The sequence below is a fragment of the Pinus tabuliformis genome, chromosome 8 (genome assembly GCF_031772625.1).
Source record: "Pinus tabuliformis cultivar Carrire ecotype Pingquan chromosome 8, CPIR1, whole genome shotgun sequence".
Taxonomy (NCBI): Eukaryota; Viridiplantae; Streptophyta; class Pinopsida; order Pinales; family Pinaceae; genus Pinus; species Pinus tabuliformis.
The window spans coordinates 2,014,893,386-2,014,912,625 of record NC_142294.1 but is presented as its reverse complement, the minus strand read 5'-3'; the positions used below and the strand labels follow the sequence as shown (position 1 = coordinate 2,014,912,625).

At 42.0% G+C, this 19,240-nt stretch overlaps 1 pseudogene; it reads right to left on the bottom strand.

Annotated features, from left to right (window-relative positions):
- Nucleotides 1-19,240, bottom strand: part of LOC149244499 (protein NODULATION SIGNALING PATHWAY 1-like) — a 61,508-nt pseudogene that overhangs the window by 1,661 nt on the left and 40,607 nt on the right.

Below are 19,240 nucleotides of genomic sequence, written 5' to 3'. Positions count from 1 at the left end.
TGAACACCTTTTGAATAATGCTTATCTAAATCTTGAACAGGCTTCTTCATTAGGCCAAAAGGATCATATGTAAGTAGAGAACCCCTACATTACAAGAATTATCAGTTCTAAATTAGAAATTCATGGATGGCTAAAAATTATTCATGTACTATTATAGACATTTTTGGGCACTGCAACCCCAATCAAACATGTCCATAAACCAAGGGATCCTAAGTCCCTAAAAGTGTTGTTCCATCCCCTAAAAGAACAAGGTCAGCTGCTTACATCATCTCCCAGAAGTTCTCCATGAAAAACTACTCAGAACTGGTCAAAACTGGACCATCTCACCTGCTCCATGGTCAAAGTGTGCTGCATCCTACCTAAATGCACACGAGAGGTGCGATGCATACTGAAAATCCCTTCTGTGGGGTGTGATGGGCGAGAGTGGACAAATGGCAGAGTCAATTTGCGAGGTGGATGATCATGGAATCTTCCATAAACTTCTCCTGTGACACTTGCCTCTCTACATTCACCCAGGGATGAGTAAGAGATCATCAATCTCCAAGTGGAATCAAGAACTATTAGAGAGAGGACACCAATCAAATCTCAGAAGCTGACTCACCCCCCTTGCAAACATCTATATATGGATCCCTCATACCAGAGATCCAGAGGGTGGAATTTTATATCTTGTAAGGAAGTGCTGCTGGTTTATTGGTGTAACATCATAGTGTTGGGTGATCTAAGCTTTTCATGAGGTGAAGAAGGATTTCTTGCTGAGAGGATGATGCTGGGTCAGAACAATTGGTTGTAATCCTCTTTGCTATTCTTGATATTAATAAAGCTAGTAAAGTTTTCCTCCACATTCCTGTATGATTGATGATACATGAATTTGTGTGGTCAATATATATTTGGTCCTATATTGTTTATGTTAGTAGATCTTTGTTCTTGGATAGTGTTATGCTGCTTTGATTCCACAGGTGCTCTTTGAAGCTAGGTAGACGAGGAAGCGAGTAGCAAAGATCTATCAGAAGGGAGAGGAATCAAGCAAGGAACCAAGCGCAAGATAGAGGTTGGTCTCCTTTGTTCCCCTCTTATCTACTTCTCATAAAGGAAAACGAAAGTAGTTTTAGTTTGTTTGCTTCTAAGATAGCTATCAGTCTTAGTGGGACTAGCAGCTCTGCATAGACACTAGATTTCCCGATAACAAAATGGCGACTCCACTGGGGAGCGAATAGATTGTTTGTTTTTCTATATTTGTTTGCTTTATAAACTTACAGACGGAGCCTAAAGTCAAGCCAGCTAGCCTTCGAACTGCATTTTCTATGCAAGTGCAAAGTAGATCAATGCTGCTTCAATCTATCTTTGGGTTCTGTTTATGAACTGAACAATCGATTTACAAGCTCTCTAATTGCCCTTAGTAACCTCCTTAGATCTACCCCTATGATTTATTTACTGATTATCACTTTCTCGGCCTAAATCCCTGAACTATGCTGCAAACTGTGATCAAGAACAGGATCAAAAGTCTCGCACTGTACCATCACACCCTCTCTTCAAGGATATCAGTATGCATCGCACTTCCCGTGTTCTGTAGGTGGGATGCATACTGGAATCCCTGTGTAACAGGTGCGCTAATCAGAAAAGGCTAATTTTGCCTCTAGACTTTGGTTTTTCTTCACTTTTTTCAGCTCTATTCAGGAGTTTTGCTGTATGTAGTCAGTATACCTCTATTGGAAAGCCCCTTCCTTGCCATTATTCCACCTCCATTGTGCAAATAACTGTAAATGTTTTTATGTATTGTGAGCCATTTTCAGTTCTCTTTTACAAAGAAGTAGCGTAATTCAACTATCGTTTCTTGATTTGGAAGTGTCACAAGTGTCATTTTCAGTCATAGAAGAGAATCTGATTGTTCTTGATAGTCGATTACACTATTACTCTTGTATTTGATTTGAATTAGTAGTTTTTCAAGTGTCGAAAGCAAGTTTTCCATTCCAAATCGCAAAGTGTCGTCATTGTCTTAATTTTGTCTTGAAAAGAAGCTTGTTTGTAATGTCGCTTTGAAAAATAATTCAAATTTGCGCTTAGCTTTCTTTTTATCATTCACACATTAAGAAGGCTGAAAACAAATACATGCATGTGCATTTGAATTTAGATTGTTTGTTGGTTTGATTTAGGACAGTGCATATAGTGTGTGCTCTCTGCTCTATGTTGAAAGAATATCATCTCTCTTTCTTTAGTAGCTAGGATTTTCATTGCAAAAAGAAGATTAAATGATTGTTTATCATCTTAGATTGCATTTTAGGAATTGTATATCTACATCACGCGGTGAACTTGAAAGGCAAATTTCTTAAACCAGATCAACTGTAAAATAAATTTAATGAATCTAAAAACGCTTTGGAACCTAACGCACAACATTTAGAAGTATAGGCTAGAGACGTATTCTGGCGTCGTAAAGCCTGGAAACTGTTGATTTCATTGCTGGTTGGGTGATTCCTCCACTTTTAGATGACAAGTGCCAGTACGGACTTGTGCTCCGACATACCGTCAAGTATATATTGGGAAACCACAATAGGCTATATCCTTTATCAATAGGAAGCCGTGTCTGCCACCCTATCGATCGCAATGCACTGAACACAGCATTCGGGAAGATTGACTGTCGTGCCGTAAAAAGTATTCTGCAGTTTTTCGATTGGTTTGGTAATCCCTCTGTCTAGATTTCCAGAGTAGTCTCTTTTGTTCCTTTTCAGACTCCTTAAAGGACAAGGTCCATTTGAGCACTTGTCACTTCAAGCTCATTAAAAATTGAAGGCAACTAGAGTCATCTTTTGTTTTTTCTCGACTCTTAAAAATTGAAAAAACAATTTGTGTCAAAGTGTCTAAAATTTATTTTAAATCGGAATAAACATCACATTTCCTACATTGGTCTTAGGTTGAGAAAAATGGAGTCCAACAACCAAGGATTTCCCCTTGGAGGAAATCCTAGTCCTTTCTCCTCTTGGGTAGACGTTGGTGCACCCCATATGGCCACATTGTCACTTCCAGGATTAACAATCGGCCTGCCCGTATGGCTCTTCTCGACCTCTGTCGTTCAGAACACCGTGATTCCTAAACAATCAAGTAAGCAACTAGACGATACCAAAGCTACCCCCCAACCTTCTACTTCATCCGATTCTCCCTCTCCTCCTTCCTCTTCGCTTGATGAAGTTGGTAAAGCCAAAATTCAAGTAACTAAGAAGAAGAAGGAGAAGAAGAAGAAAGAGAAGAAGAAGAAGGAGCCGAACATGACAGGGGGCAACCAGGCATCATCTAGTGAAAATCCACACACTGCACTGTCAAATCCTAAATCTCCATGTGTCATTTGCAAAGGAGATCACTATCATCGAGATTTTCCTTACATCCCTCGAATCTTAAGGGACTGGTCTCCTCATTTGCACAATCCGGTGTCAACAACCTCTGATGATCATGTTGAAAATACATCGTCAACTAGTGAAAGCGAAGCATCGGGACAGAAAAGGAAAAGTAAATTCCCTTGTAAACTGTGTGAAGGCGATCACACCGTCCACCATTGTCCCTTCCTAGATGAGGCTAAAAGATTTTTGGACGACCGTCCAGTTTCACCGTTACGGCTCCCTCCTGGATATAAGAAACTCTTGCCAAGTCCATCGCTAGTTGAAAATCCGACTGACACACCGTTATGGTCGGTTGAAGCATCTATCATTGAAGATAAACCATCTGAATTCACACCAGATGAAAGTCAAAAGGTCAAGGCAGCAGTTGACCCGGTCTTGCCTTCAGAAGGACCATCTTCAGATGATACAGTCACCGAAGAGAACGAGAGAGACACCGTTCAAGTTCTCTTTGTAAACACAGACTCCAATGAACATGGGGGCAGTCTACCCATTCCTTTACCACAGGAAGGAAGTTCGTAAGAGTCATATCCGGTCGTCTATTCGGTCCCACCTCCAAGCAACCTAGTTGTTTCCTTCGATTGGAATCTACTAGGCAGACCCTGTTTTCCAGCTAGTGTACCATTTCGAATCATTACTCAAATATACAGAATGGTCATGGCCAGTACCATCATAGATGAAGGGGCTTCTGTGAGTATCCTTTCCTCAACTGCTTGGAAAGCACTTGGTTCGCCATCGCTTTTTCCTGAGATGAGAAATCTAACAGGCTTTGACAAAGGAACCAGTCGACTGTTAGGGATCCTTCCCAATGTGCCGATAACATTGAGAAGGAAAACCGTTCACATGAACGTAATGGTAGTCCAAGGACCCCTTGATTATAATCTACTCCTTGGACACGACTATATTTATTGCATGGCAGCTATTGTCTCCTCACTCTTTAGAGTAATGTGTTTTCCGCATGAAGGAAGAGTGGTCAAGCTCGTAGACCATCTTTCATTCCCCGGTTCACAATAGCAAATAGTCAAATACCATCCCTGAATGGTATTTTCATGCAAGGAATGTCTCACCAATCCCCAGTGCGTCCACCTGATGAGCGCGAGTGATTCGGGAGGACATGACTGAAACCCAGGGGGCATGCACCCTGGCCTATTTCGGCAGGAAAACCTTGGGTATAGGGTAGGTTTCCGCGAAGGATATATGACTGGTTTATGAAATTAGACTGGAATAAGATTCCTTCGTCAAAGTTATGTGAGTGGAGGCAAGTTGCGCCTCTCACCTTTGTCTATTTCGATAAACATCGCCGAGGAAGTGTTTTGTTTGCAAGTGTGGATAGAGCAATCTTTGGTAACTTTGAAATTTTTCTCTATATCTAGGGGCATGCAAACCTTTTGGCATGCAAGCGAAGAGCGACCATTTATTTTTTAAATTTGTAGGTCCTCTAACCCTTTAAACTCGTAGGATTGGTCATTTCCTAACTTGCATAAAGAAAGGATGCGGGGCAAAGCTTTGAAAAAATGCCATCTTAAATGAGACATCCTTATTATATGACTGGATCGAGCAGTTTTTATGTGGAGTTCAAGCTCGTTAAAAATTAAACATAAGCAGTGAGCAAATGTTTTCCTCAGAGTTTAAGCTCATTCATTAAAAAATGAACCAATTTCTGGTAAATAACCATCGTGAATGCATTATCATCAGCCTTTGAAGCCTTGGTCATGTTCTCGTCATCACCTCCACTCTATTTTGGCCGATCATTCACCTCCACTTGATTGTTTACCTTTTTTGAGGAACAGCTGCGAAGAGTGATCCTGTTAGCCATCCTTGTGACACTGCCGTGATTGGAAAATTCCAAACCTTACCTGGAATTAGCTACTACCTGAATTTATCACTCGTTCCTCGACAAACAAGTCTCCTTTAAGCTCTTTTCATCTTACTCATAAAATATGAAAAGATTGCCAAGTAATTGGCCTCTCCAGCTCGTTAAAGTGACTGGGAGTGCTATCCCTCCTCTAGATTTTAATCTTTTTGGACCTGAGGGATTATTACACAAAAAGATCGAGCGCTTGTTTTGTTCGGTTCGTTAAAATTACCGAAAATTCATCCCTTTCGTATTATTTTATATTACTTTTTCGGACTTAAGGGATTATATGACGAAAAAGGATTGTTGGAGTTTTATTTACGTCCCTTTTCAGACTCTCTAAAATTGAAAAGGACTGAGTTATCTTTGTCGTTAAACTCGTTAAAACCGAATAGCGAAAACTTGTCCATATAGACAAGAACGAGTTTCACTATCGCTAGGCTTGTTAAAACATAGCGATGGGTTTTCCCGAAGGGAAAATTATAGAACAAGCATATGTTATCCTCCTCAAGCTTGACAAAAATAAAGAGGTACTGGTCAGCAATGACTAGGGAAAAATTGGGAAGAAAACTTGAAGAAACTTTATTGGTAGCAAGTCGCTCTTGAACATGACACTTTCACTCCGCATCCGAGTCGGGTTTGGTTGTTCCGTTCATTGGTCATATCACCATTGGTCCATCACACCATCCATATTTGGGGTTAACGCTACCAATCCATCATGTTAGTGTCGCCGGTATGTTCAAGAGAAGTCGCTCAGAGAATTCACCTGTTTCTCATCCACTGCAATACATTTACACTCCATTCTTTCATGACCGCCACCCTAAACCTTATATCATCAGATCGTTTTCACCTCCATTAAAATCATTTGCTCCGTTCCGTCTCATAGATGTGGGATTCAATAAGGCCCTCCTATAACGGATCACTTCTTGTCGACATCAGCTCATTATCCAGGAAGTCGATCTAGGAACAACCCTTTCAGCACTTTGAAGCTTGCATGCCTCAATGGCAAGTTTCTCACTTCCGGCGATAGGTTTACATCAATGGCCTTCGACCGAAAGATTTTGCGTGGTGTTCAATGCCAAGTCCCTTATTCACACCACGTGAATTGTAGCGTAGTACCTTGAGGGTCATCATCATTATCGATGATTCCTCTCACACCTGTTAAAAGCTTACATCATTGGCTGGTAATCAGACGATGTCTTTCCATGTTTGACTCCAGAACATCTCTCACATGGATTGACTTGTACTTTGAGTGAAAATCGAACGAGATTGAAGACCCCGGATCTAGTTTCATCCATCCGGGCTGTGATATATATTCAGGAGAATAAATACATCAAATTTACATCATTGCTGCACAGATAATCATCCAATCGAAGGGATGATGGCTCTACCAGAATCATTAGTCTGCACTCAGACGATTGTCTGTCTTATGTACATGAAAATGAATTTATAAAGCTGAGCATGGGAATGCCCGCCTTAGCTAGATCATGAAAATATTATGAAGATAATGTATTGTATTGTATCTTATTACAGGTCACCTTCTAGCTTGAAAAAACTTCGGATCCTCATGATAAAGCATTTCACCCGACATCAAAAGATTAATGACCTCATGCTTTAGGGGGCAACTGTTATAGACATTTTTGGGCACTGCAACCCCAATCAAACATGTCCATAAACCAAGGGCTCCTAAGTCCCTAAAAGTGTTGTTCCATCCCCTAAAAGAACAAGGTCAACCGATTACATCATCTCCCAGAAGTTCTCCATGAAAAACTACTAAGAACTGGACAAAACTAGACCATCTCACCTGCTCCATGGTCAAAGTGCGCTGCATCCCACCTAAATGCACACGGGATGTGTGATACATACTGGAAAGCCCTTCTATGGGGTGCGATGGGCGAGAGTGGACAAATGGCAGAGTCCATTTGCGAGGTGGATGATCATGGAATCTTCCAGAAACTTCTCCTGTGACACTTGCCTCTCTGCATTCGCCCAGGGATGAGTAAGAGATCATCAATCTCCAAGTGGAATCAAGAACTATCAGAGAGAGGACACTAATCAAATCTCAGAAGCTGACTCACCCCCTTGCAAACATCTATATATGGATCCCTCATCCCAGAGATCCAGAGGCTGGAATTTTGTATCTTGTAAGGAAGTGCTGCTGGTTTCTTTGTGTAACATCATAGTGTTGGGTGATCTAAGCTTTTCATGAGGTGAAGAAGGGCTTTCTTGCTGAGAGGATGATGCTAGGTCAGAAAAATTGGTTGTAATCCTCTTTTCTATTCTTGATATTAATAAAGCTATTCAAGTTTTCCTCCACATTCCTGTATGATTGATGATATATGCATTTGTGTGGTCAATATATATCTAGTCCTATATTGTTTATGTTAGTAGATCTCTATTCTTGGATAGTGTTATGCTGCTTTGATTCCACAGGTGCTCTTTGAAGCTGAGTAGACGAGGAAGCGAGTAGCAAAGATCTATCAAAAGGGAGAGGAATCAAGCAAGGAACCAAGTGCAAGATAGAGGTTGGTCTCCTTTGTTCCCCTCTTATCTACTTCTCATAAAGGAAAACGTAAGTAGTTTTTTTTTGTTTGTTTCTAAGATAGCTACCAGTCTTAGTGGGACTAGCAGCTCTGCATAGACACTAGATTTCCCAATAACAAAATACAAAATACAAAATACAAGATACAAAATTCCAGCCTCCGGATCTCTGGGATGAGGGATCCATATATAGATGTTTGCAAGGGGGGTGAGTCAGCTTCTGAGATTTTATTAGTGCCCTCTCTCTGATAGTTCTTGATTCCACTTGGATATTGATGATCTCTTACTCATCCCTGGGCAAATGCAGAGAGGCAAGTGTCACAGGAGAAGTTTCTGGAAGATTCCATGATCATCCACCTCGCAAATTGACTCTACCATTTGTCCACTCTTACCCATCGCACCCCATATAAGGGCTTTTTAGAATGCATCACACCTCCCGTGTGCATTTAGGTGGGATGCAGCGCACTTTGACCATGGAGCAGGTGAGATGGTCCAGTTTTGACCAGTTTTGAGTAGTTTTTCATGGAGAACCTCTGGGAGATGATGTAATCAGCTGACCTTGTTCTTTTAGGGGATGGAACAACACTTTTAGGGACTTAGGAGCCCTTGGTTTATGGACATGTTTGATTGGGGTTGCAGTGCCCAAAAATGTCTATAACATGTACATAATAAATATAGATTATGCAAATGTTGATCTAAATAAAAACCTAACAATATAAAAAATGCAGGCATGTTTCTTTTTCAAATGGCTAGAATACCTTCTTAAAAACAAATATTTATAGAGGTAACCACATTTGTTATTTCAACCAAAAAATTATAATTAACCCAACACTGGACATTGCAAATATAGTTTACTATAGCTCTGCTTTATATCTTGAATATTCCAATTAAAATGTTCGAAATGTTCAAACTTGACAAGTCATGAGTCAAGAATCATAACATCTCTGGCACCTTTTGCTTAAATTTCTTACAACCACGTTGTTAAGTTTAAAAGTTTACTATAGCTCTGCTTTATATTTTAAGTGTTCCAAAGGAAATGTTAGAAAAGTTCAAACTTGACAAGTCATGAGTCAAGAATCATAACATATGTGGCACCTTTTGCTCATAGTTATTGTTGTGAAGGTAAATCCCCTCTGCGGACAGAGGCGATCCCTACTAGCCCAAATGGGGTCTAGCAACAATCCAACAACGCTAACACGCAGGTTCCTAATTGCAAATCAATAGAACAATGACGAAGGCCTACCTAGATTCCAACGCTAGTGCTTATAGAAGAGGTGGTGCTCTCGTTCCTTTGCTCTGGTAGGTCACAATCCTCACGATCTCCGTGAATAGACACTTGCACATGAAAAGAACGACACAAACACAAGCATAAAATCCAATAGATGCAACTATATATCAGTTAGAAAGGATATAACTCAATCATCATTACAAAAGACAATAAGAGTGGAACCATAATGATAGTTGTCTATTATTGATAAACAAAGAAGAATACAACCATAGTTCTGACGTCAAATCCTCCTTTGGCTGGGTGATCAGCAACACATGCCCTGCAAAGCTTGTTGGGAATGGGGAACAAGCCTCTGTCTCCTTGGTCACTTGGATAAGAATCTCCTCACTTAAGATTTAGCCTCATGGGAATGAATAAGGCTCCTTGTAGCATGAACTTGGCAATTCTCAGACTTCGGGACTTAGAATTTGGAACTTGGAGACTAAGTTGTCAAAGGCAAAAGGACAAAATTTTATAGATAGAGGGGAAGGAGTTAGGGTCATCCACAAGATTAATGGGATTGGCTTTATCACTAAGAAGCTTCCATGAGAGGTGGAGAACTACTTCCCTTCGATGGAGATTCGAAGCCCAACTGAACTAACTCAAGATGGAATCAGTTCATGAATAGGTTAGGAAGAACCTTCATAATTTGGTTTGTTAAAAACTTTACCCAACTGGGCTGGCACGAGTGTGACTCTGAGACAGAGCGCCAGCTAGCACGTCCTCTTTGGAGGATTTCCCCCATTAGCGTGAGTGATACATAGTGGAACCGCGCCAATGGAAAAAGGGCTATTTTTATGGGTATTTTGCAGAAGGTGTCTTCAGGGCATATGAAGTACATACTCAAGGGGATACAATGCAAGTGTTTTCAGGTTATGTCACTTCTCACAGGTCCCGAAATAAGTCCAATGTGTGGGAAAGGGGGTAACAGGGACGGTGACAAATTACTGTGTAACAGATGCCCCCTAAAGCATGAGGCCTGAGAGAGAGAGAGGGGTGAAATGATTTACAAGAACATGGCCAACTGAAAACACTGCCGCTGGAGAACCTGCATGGAGAAGTACAACTGATATCTCAAGTACATGATGTATGTGGTATGGGCGCAACCATCCATAGCAGAGTACATAAAAATCTGGATCCAAGGTATGGACGCAGCCATCCAGTGAGGATCGATAAATAGACTTAGGCATGGTCGCAGCCATCTAGTGAATGAGTCATGTAATGATCATAATCCACAAAATCGCAACCTGGATCTCAACAGAAAAAATCCAGGGTCTTGTGTTCCATCTCAACCCGAACAAAGTACAAGTTCAAGCATGTGAATATGGGAGTTGAAGTCGAACATGCAAGAACATCGTCTGATTACTAGCCAATGATGAAAACTGTTAACAGACGCGAGAGATACCACCAATAATGACAATGGTCCTCAAGGCACTATAGGTACAATCTACGGCGTGCGAATCAGTGAGCCAGCGTCGAACACCCGTAGAATCATTTGATCAGAGGCCAATGATGAAAACCTCGCGTCGAACATGAAGAACCTGCCATTGAGGCATGTAGGCTCCAAGGCACCTGAAGGGAGTCTCTAGGTCAACTTCCTGGATAATGAGCTGAAGTCGACAGGAAGTGACCTTGATCGAAGGTGGGCCATAATGTTTCCCACATCATCGACATGAGATAGAGAAGGATAAGATGTTTTGTGTGAGGTATCAGAGGGAGGTTGAGTATTCTGCAGAGGTCAACTTCTCTTGAACATATTGGCGGCACGACAGTGCACTTGGCAGTATTTGACATCAAATGATCAGGGGTCATGGCGATAGGGAAATGAGCAGATGAGAGGTCAAACAGGATAACCCAAACCCATGGAGGCAAGTGTAAAAACAAGATGAGGCATCCCCACCCAGACACGAATGCAGACAAGTGCCATGTTAAAGAGCGACATACTGCCGACACGATAATAATTGTGGTTCTATTTTCCCCACCATTTCTGGCGAGTACCCCAATTATTTTTATCAACAAGCTTGACGGGGATAGCATATGCTTGTGAGTGTCATTTCGATGGAATCTAATGTCATCAAGTTTTAACGAGCCTGACAGAGGAAAAGCTCAGCGTCTTTTCATGTTTAGACGATCAGAAAAGAGCTAAAAGAAGACCTCCATTTTTATTCTCTTTAACGAGTCAAAAAGGGAAAATACTCGGCAATCTTTTCATATTTTACGAGTCAGAAAAGAGCTCAAAGGTGACTCGTCCTAGAGGAACGAGTGGTATAAAGGGTAGCAACTAGTTCCAGCAATGGTGGAACTGCTCAAAACATGTAATGGTCAAGAGGCTGGCTAATAAAACCACTCATCGCTGCGGTTCCTCAGGAAAGGGAAAACAACCAAGTGAAAGCATATGATCGGCCAAAGAGATGGTGGCGATGGAATGAAACAACAAAGGTGCATCTAGCAGAATTCAGCGGATAAAGCGATAATCACAAGATGTGAATTAGGTATGGGTTGAATTTTACACAAGCTTGAACCATGGAGAACTTTGCTTGGATTCGGTTTCATGTTTACACAAGATTGAAACGAAAAACTATGCTTGTTATGAGTTCGCGTGCCCCCAGCATAATGACGCAAAATGAGGTAATTGTTGTGGAGGTAAATCCCCTCTGCGGACAGAGGCGATCCCTACTAGCCCAAATGGGGTCTAGCAACAATCAAACAACGCTAACACGCAGGTTCCTAATTGCAAATTAATAGACCAGTGACGAAGGCCTACCTGGATTCCAACGCTAGTGCTTGTAGAAGAGGTGGTGCTCCCGTTCCTTTGCTCCGGTAGATCACAATCCTCACGATCTCCGTGAATAGACACCTGCACATGCAAAGAATGACACAAACACAAGCATAAAATCCAATAGATGCAACTATATATCAGTCAGAAAGGATATAACTCAATCATCATTACAAAAGACAATAAGAGTGGAACCATAATGATAGTTGTCTATTATTGATAAATAAAGAGGAATACAACCATAGTTCTGACATCAAATCCTCCTTTGGCTGGGTGATCAGCAACACATGCCCTGCAAAGCTTGTTTGGAATGGGGAACAAGCCTCTCTCTCCTTGGTCACTTGGATAAGAATCTCCTCACTTAATATTTAGCCTCATGGGAATGAATAAGGCTCCTTGTAGCATGAAATTGGCAATTCTCAGACTTCGGGACTTAGAATTTGGAACTTGGAGACTAACTTGTCAAAGGCAAAAGGACAAGCTTTTATAGATAGAGGGGAAGGAGTTAGGGTCATCCACAAGATTAATGGGATTGGCTTTATCACTAAGAAGCTTCCACGAGAGGTGGAGAACTACTTCCCTTCGATGGAGATTTGAAGCCCAACTGAACTAACTCAAGATGGAATCAGTTCATGAATAGGTTAGGAAGAACCTTCATAAGTTGGTTTGTTAAAAACTTTACCCAACTGGGCTGGCGCGAGTGCGACTCTGAGACAGAACGCCAGCTGGCGCGTCCTCTTTGGAGGATTTCCCCCATTGGCGCGAGTGATACATAGTGGAACCGCGCCAATGGAAAAAGGGCTATTTTTATGGGTATTTTGCAGAAGGTGTCTTCAGGGCATATGAAGTGCATACTCAAGGGGATACAATGCAAGTGTTTTCAGGTTATGTCACTTCTCACAGGTCCCGGAATAAGTCCTCCAATGTGCGGGAAAAGGGGTAACATGGATGGTGACAAATTACTGTGTAACAGATGCCCCCTAAAGCATGAGGCCCGAGAGAGACAGAGGGGTGAAATGCTTTACAAGAACATGGCCAACTGAAAATGCTGCTGCCGGAGAACCTGCATGGATAAGTACAACTGATATCTCAAGTACATGATGTATGTGGTATGGGCGCAGCCATCCATAGTAGAGTACATAAAAATCTGGATCCAAGGTATGGACACAGCCATCCAGTGAGGATCGATAAACAGACTGAGGCATGGTTGTAGCCATCCAGTGAATGAGTCATGTAATGATCATAATAATCCACAAAATCGCAACCTGGATCTCAATAGACAAAATCCAGGGTCTTGCGTTCCATCTCGACCTGAACAAAGTACAAGTTCAAGCATGCAAATATAGGAGTCGAAGTTGAACATGCAAGAACATCGTCTGATTACCAGTCAATGATGAAAATTGTTAACAGACGCGAGAGGTACCACCAATAATGACAATGGTCCTCAATGCACTATAGGTACAATCTACGGTGTGTGAATCAGTGAGCGGGTGTCGAACACCCGTAGAATCATTCGATCGGAGGCCAATGATGAAAACCTCACGTCGAACACGAAGAACCTGCCATTGAGTCATCCAGGCTCCAAGGCACCTGAAGGGAGTCTCTAGGTCAACTTCCTGGATAATGAGCTGAAGTCGACAGGAAGTGACCTTGATTGAAGGTGGGCCATAATGTTTCCCACATCATCGCCACGAGATAGATAAGGATAAGATGTTCTGTGTGAGGTATCAGAGGGAGGTTGAGTATTCTGCAGAGGTCAACTTCTCTTGAACATATTGGCGGCACGACAGTGGACTTGGCAGTATTTGACATCAAATGATCAGGGGTCATGGCGATAGGGAAATGAGCAGATGAGAGGTCAAACAGGATAACCCAAACCCATGGAGGCAAGTGTAAAAACAAGATGAGATGTCCCCACCCAGACACGAATGCAGACAACTTCCATGTTCAAGAGCGACATACTGCCGACACGATAATAATTGTGGTTCTATTTTCCCCACCATTTCTGGCGAGTACCCCAGTTATTTTTATCAACAAGCTTGATGGGGATAGCATATGCTTGTGAGTGTCATTTCGATGGAATCCAATGTCATCAAGTTTTAACGAGCCTAACAGAGGAAAAGCTCGAGATCTTTTCATGTTTAGATGGTCAGAAAAGAGCTAAAAGCAGACCTCCATTTTTATTCTCTTTAACGAGTCAAAAAGGGAAAATACTCGGCAATCTTTTCATATTTTACGAGTCAAAAAAGAGCTCAAAGGTGACTCGTCCTAGAGGAATGAGTGGTATAAAGGGTAGCAACTAGTTTCGGCAATGGTGGAACTACTCAAAACATGTAATGGTCAAGAGGCTGGCTAATAAAACCACTCATCGCTGTGGTTCCTCAGGAAAGGGAAAACAACCAAGTGAAGGCATATGATTGGCCAAAGAGACGGTGGTGATGGAATGAAACAACCAAGGCTCGTCTAGCAGAATTCAGCGGATAAAGCGGCAATCACAAGATGTGAATTAGGTATGGGTTGATTTTTACACAAGCTTGAACCATGGAGAACTTTGCTTGGATTCGGTTTCATGTTTACACAAGCTTGAAACGAAAAACTATGCTTGTTATGAGTTCGCATGCCCCCAGCATAATGACGCAAAATGAGGTAGATGCCCCCCAAGATTCATTGCATTCAATGAGGTGGATGGAATGAAGGTTCACATTCGAGATCTTGGAAAGACTCGATTTGAAAAGGGATTTGTTTCTTTTTTTGATGAGGTTGACACAGTAAAAGAACTATCCTCATAACCCTTGTTTCATTTTTTAATGAGCTTGACACAAGATCAGGAACTATGCTCGACCAGACCCAGTTTCATTTTTTAAGGAGCTTGACATAGGAAAGTGAACTATGCTCCGACCAGACCAAACCTAGTTGCATTTTCTAAGGAGCTTGACATAGGAAAGGAACTATGCTCCGACCAAACCTAGTTTCATTTTTTAAGGAGCTTGACATAGGAACACAAACTATGCTCCGCCCGAACTTCATCATAATGAACAGGAAGTCGGGGCTTCCAAGAGTGCCACTCCTGGTGGAAGGAAAACATCTCGGAAGTCAGAACCCAATGCCCCCAGGACACTACAGACGATGGCGACATCACTGGATATAGGCACGGGATAAGTGGCCACGTAGTTGATCTATGGTGGGGCAGATACAACTGGTGGATAAAAACCAGGAGGGGATGACAACTACGTAGGAGGCACCGGGGGACTAAAGAACGATAATTGATCTATAATCACGATTCTTCCATCGTGTGGAAAGCAAACCACACGGAAAAGCGAAGAAACAAGGGCCCCCATGGCATAAACATAGTCACGGCCAAGGAGAAGATTGAAACCTAAAGCACCTTTGGTAACCAGTACGTCTATATAGACGGTTTTGTCTCCCAAAGTAACAGGAAACTTCAGGAGGATCCCTAAAGATTGACTGGTTCCTTTGTCAAACGCCAACAGATTCTGTGCAACTGGCACAAGCTGTGGGGAGCCCAAAGCTTGCCAAGTAGTGAAAGGCATGAGACTCACAGATGCACCATCATCCAAGACAGTGCCAGGTACTGCCTTATCATAGGCATGTACTGTAATCTGGAAAGGCACATGGGATGGAAGGTGGAAGGCGGTCAAATGACTCCAGTCGAAGGTGACGGCCAAACTACTTGGTGGGGGAATCGTATGATTGCCCCCATGCTCTACAGGAATTGAAGAAGGACTCTCTTGATCAGTGATGATAGGAGGGTCGTTCTTGGACTCAGGAGAATCTGACGAGACGAGAAGAACATGAGCAGTAGAATCATGATGCTCCTCCAGAACAGAGTAATCAACAGGTGGTGAACCCAAGTCAACACTCTCTCTGACCAATGGTTGGTCTGGAGCAGGCTTGGCATAGCCAGGTTCGGAAGGAGGAGGACAGACAAGAGAAGAATCTAAGTTGATCTCTTTGTCTACAAGGAGGGGGTCAGAAGAGAGCCTCTGATAACCAACAGGAAGTTGGGGTGAAGAAGCTGTAAGACTTTCCAAAACAGCGGAAGCTTTATCCATGAGCGGACAAAGGTGAAGGGGATGATTGCCCTCACATAGTCTACAGGGGATTTGAATCTTCCCTTTCTTCTGAATGTTGTCAGTTGATAGGGTGGCATCGCCATGAGCTTTAGAGGATGATGAGGGACGAGCCGAATCGCGAGACCATACTTCAAGGATCCTGGGAATGCCAGGACAATCACGAAGAAGGTGGTCATCCTTGCACAATCTACAAGGAAATTTGACCTTCCGCAGAGGAGCAAAAGGTGGCTCGACTTGAGTTGTACTTTTAACCTCTCGCCTAGGAGACTTCTTCTTCTTCGTCTTCTTCTTCTTCTTCTTAGCCACCTGGTTACTTGAATCTAGACTTTCACCAGGCGAAGTAGAAGATGAGGACGCAGAAACAGGCGAATAAGGGGAGAGGTCCACCTTAGAATCAACATGATGTTGTTCGGGTGGAGGAACTGATTGACCGACAGTTGAGACGATAGGGACCAGAGAGATTGAGAACAACCAAATAGGCAACCCAACAGTTAACCCAGGAAGGGACAACGTTGCCATGTAAGGAGCACCAACATTTCCAAAAGGAGGGAAATGACCAGGATTCCCATCAGAGGGGATGCCTGGGTTGGTAAACTCCGGAAAAGTTGCCGTCACAAATGAGAAAGAACCATACTCAAACTAACGCAAACAAGATCTAATCAGGTAAATGTGAATCGTGGCTGAATAAATTTTAAGACACAGGAACATAACTTGACCTTTTCATTTTTAAAGAGTCAAGAAAAGGACAAAAATATGACCCTAGTCGCCTTCGAATGTTTAGTGAGCCCGAAGTGACAAATGCTCAGGTGAGCCTTTTCTTTTAGGGAGTCCGAAAAGGATGGAAAAGTGACTACTCTGAGAACTAGGCAAACGGTTTACCAGACAATCTGTAAAACTGCATATACACCTTGGCAGTCATATGAAAACCAAGGACTTTCCATACGGCAGTCAATCTTTCCGAATGATGTGTTCGGTGCGTTACGGGTAGTAAGGTGGTAGACACGGCTTCCTGTGGATAAAGGATGATAACCTAGTGGGGTCTCCCCATATACTCGACGATACGTGGGAGCTCAAATCCGTACTAGACCACTATTGCGTCACGGAAGGAGGAATCACCCAACCTTGAGTGAAACAAAAGTGACTAGGTTTAACAACGCCAGAGCACATCTCTAGCCTAGACCTCTAAATGTGTGCGTTATGTTCCAATGCGTTGTTAGATTCATTCAGTTCATTTTAAAGTTGATATTGTATTAGGTTTCAGTTTTCAGGCCCTACCATATGTAATCTCTCAAAATTCCCTAAATGCAACTATATGCCAAAATATGTCATTTCATTCGATGAATGCTAATTACGAGAGGGTTTGAGGACTTTCATGCAAATGAAATGATCACAAAACAACAAAGACTTCCATAATGCAGCTAATAGAAATTAACAAACTTTTCTTTAAGATCACTAATCACTAATCAAAATGAAAAGTTCTAATTCTCATTAACTAATACAAAGCAAAAGAGATGTTTTCTTTTGTTGATGGAAAAACGCACTAAACAACTTTGAGAAATGATAACAAAAGAGTAAAAACACAAATTTCACTCAATGCAAACACATTCAGTTCCCTAAATCACAAAGCAAACCTCCAAAGAACGAGAAAAATCCCAAAGAGACCAATGAGCCGTGTAATCTAGGCTCAAATTAAGACGAAGCGGAATTCAAGTGAAGATGAAGCAAGTCACCCAAATAACGCAATAAAATGATTAACAACCACTAAACGAGTGTAAGGGAGCAATCAGAAAGTTGACTGGACTAATAGAAGACCAAAACTCCTAAGGAAGGCTCGACACACAAAGCCATTAGATGCCCTAGGGCTAGAAATGTGAAATCGATAAAAAATGGCAAACATCCAAAGGGTAAAGGTAATCTATGCACAATTCACTTGAAAAGTACACAAATGTGATCTATGCACATTTTGAAAATGAGAATTCTAATTATGCAAGTGTGATCTATGCAAGAGAATTCTCAAATACAAGATGATTCTAATGTAATCCAAGAACCAATCAAGTGCAAATGAAGAAAATTGGGTGAGAGTTCCAAAGATCAAAAAATAAAAACACTCAAAGGCGATTAACACTCATACACAATTTAGCCCCCAAGACTAGGACAAACCTCCAAGTAATGACCAAAGGAAATCAAATTAAGAATTTCTCAAAAATGAAACTCAAAACCAGTCAAACAAGACTCCAACACACTCAAGTAGTCGAAAAAAGGTACCCAGAACAAAAACCAAGCTTAGGAGGCTCAGAAACAAGCAAACTTCAAAAGTTCCCAGGCCTGGCGCGACTTTCAGGCTGAAACTAGCACCATTCAGGGATTGGCGTGGGTTGTCAATGTGCAACTGGCGCCAATTGGCGCGACTGTAACGCTATAAAAGAGCGCCAGCCGAGTTTGCTATGGAAAAATAAAAAACAAATGAGCCAACGCTAAGTCAACAGTACCCAGGTATACCAAGGAGCAAGAAGAAACATAGGGATTCAACCCAGAAAGCTAGTAAAGCAGGAGAAACCAAGAAATAACCAAGAAACAAGGAAAAAAGCCAACTCCCCAGCGGAGTCGCCAAATTGTTGTGAAGGTAAATCCCCTCTGCGGACAGAGGCGATCCCTACTAGCCCAAATGGGGTCTAGCAAAAATCAAACAATGCTAACACGTAGGTTCCTAATTGCAAATCAATATACCAGTGACGAAGGCCTACCTGGATTCCAACGCTAGTGATTGTAGAAGAGGTGGTGCTCTCATTCCTTTGCTCTAGAAGATCACAATCCTCTCGATCTCCGTGAATAGACACCTGCACATGCAAAGAACGACACAAACACAAGCATAAAATCCAATATATGCAACTATATATCAGTCAGAAAGGATATAACTCAATCATCATTACAAAAGACAATAAGAGTGGAACCATAATGATAGTCGTCTATTATTGATAAACAAAGAAGAATACAAGCATAGTTCTGACGTCAAATCCTCCTTTGGCTGGGTGATCAGCAACACATGCCCTGCAAAGCTTGTTGGGAATGGGGAACAAGCCTCTCTCTCCTTGGTCACTTGGATAAGAATCTCCTCACTTAAGATTTAGCCTCATGGGAATGAATAAGGCTCCTTGTAGCATGAACTTGGCAATTCTCAGACTTTGGGACTTAGAATTTGGAACTTGGAGACTAACTTGTCAAAGGCAAAAGGACAAGCTTTTATAGATAGAGGGGAAGGAGTTAGGGTCATCCACAAGATTAATGGGATTGGTTTTATCACTAAGAAGCTTCCATGAGAGGTGG